The following is a 2,162-nucleotide window of genomic DNA, read 5'->3' on the forward strand; positions in this document are numbered from 1 at the left end:
ATACTATTCTATCACCCATCTGTATTAGCATTGAAATATAATGATTCTGAAATAATCATTTATTTCCTTTCCATGTAACTTTAACTTTTAATTTTATATACAGATCCCTAGAGAGTTAAGGAATTTTAGAAACCACATAGAAATCGTTAGAGAGGGAATGATTCTATGAAAGAGGAAGTAGGTCTTTTGAAGACATCATCAAGCAAATGCCCACAGCTCAGTAGAACATTCCTGCCAGATACCAAATAGCCATCACCTCAGCACAGTCACTCTGTCCTCCGTGCGTAGAAAATCATACAAGGTGGTCTTTCTGTTATGTTCTATGTCATGTACATTAGAAAACCAAGTGCATCGGGGAAGAATACTAGGAGTATAAGAATACTCCTCATCAGTCTAGTTACATCAAAGGTTGTACCCAAACTTAATTATTAAAAAAAAAAAAGGAAAACAAAAAGAGTAATGAAATATAGTAGTTCAATTCTAATGTTTACAAATTGCTGTGATGTCTTTGTACTTTTGCCCCTTCCACAGATAGCAGTTCACGCAGAAGCAAAAGTGACCCATTTAAAACATTGCTCGAAGGGTCTTCCCATCAGTCTTAGGCCAAACTTCAGCGTCGTTACCAGGCCTCTTGGGCCTTACGTGATATGCCCTCTACTGGCCTGATCTCTCTTCTCTCTCTCATCCATCCCTCTTCTTTACTTCACTTGGTCACCCTGGCCTCTATTCACGGAAGAATCATTCTTGATCTTGCCTCAGAGTATTTGGACTTGCTAGGTCCTAGCAACTTCTTCTTTGGATATTTTTGCAGTTTTCTCTAACTTCATTTAAATCTTTATTCAAATATCACCTATTCAAAGAGGCAGCTCCTGCTCCCTGCTCTGAAATCACCATCCACATTTATTCTTTATCCTCTTACCCTCGTTTTCTTCCTAGCATTTTGTCACTAGCTAGCTATAAATTATATATCTATACAATATCTCTGTCTTCTCTTTCTCCCTGAGTATTATGCAAGCTCCGTGAGGGTGGGTACAGGGTTTATTTTGCCAAATAAATGTAGCACTTGACAAAATAAATGGCTGAATATGGATTTTAATTTTTATCAATTCTTATATTTTAATGAGAGACTGCTTCTATTAATCTATTCCAGGAGTTTATCCTTAGACAATGCTTCATATTGTTTTTACATATATATTTGTAAATAGGCATTGTAGAATTTGGAAATGTTTTGTGTAGGTTTTTCCTTATTCCATTAAATATGCAACCATATTGCTTACTGTAGTTTTTTAAAGCTTATGTTTTAATATCTTACCCAGTATGAAAATGATTTAAATATAAAAACACCTCTTTAATTGGATTATTCAAGACTGTCTGAATCAGTCAAATCTCAAGAGACTTTGTAATTTTATGCACAAGCTAAATCATATTATGTTTTGTTTAATGGAGTTAAATATTTGGTACTCTCAGTCAATTATGACTGCTAATTAGAAACATTGATTTAAAGTGACTTGCGTTTGATCTTTTGAAGTAGTTCTCTTCCAACATGTCTTGCTCCTTCAAATGCTATTGAATTCTACCATTTGAATGTTCAATTCAATTACCTGAATTATCCAAATTTAAATTCTCAAAAGATAGGTATGGTAGAAGTATTCAAATATATATTTTTTTCATTGTGAGATAGAAAAATATCGAAAGATGAGGCATTGTCTGTATTACGAAGTTCCTAATGTACTTTGCAATTTTAACAAAGTCAGAATCAATGTCAATTTAACTCTTTTGGGAAATTATATTTTAAAAAGCTGCATCAGTCATTTAAAAGAGGTTTTTGGCTAAGCTATTTATATAAACAATAGTATTAATTTATAAAATACAGTCATGGAAAGGTTATATCATATAGATAATGGAAATGACTATTTGTATTTATTTAATATATAGTACCTCATTTATAATACAGTGTTCTATTGATTTTTTAAATCAAATGTTTCTCATGACAAAATCAATATGGCATTTTAAAAGATATTTTGTCCAATATATGGCAGTCCTCTGGACAGGACACTCAGACACTGATCCTTCTGTTCCTCTCTTGGTTCCACTGTAAATTCGTTAAAGGGATGTTAATTCCTTGAAGTATAGTACTATAATTGATACATTCAAATTAATTG

The sequence above is a fragment of the Camelus dromedarius genome, chromosome 1 (genome assembly GCF_036321535.1).
Source record: "Camelus dromedarius isolate mCamDro1 chromosome 1, mCamDro1.pat, whole genome shotgun sequence".
In the NCBI taxonomy this organism is placed as follows: domain Eukaryota; kingdom Metazoa; phylum Chordata; class Mammalia; order Artiodactyla; family Camelidae; genus Camelus; species Camelus dromedarius.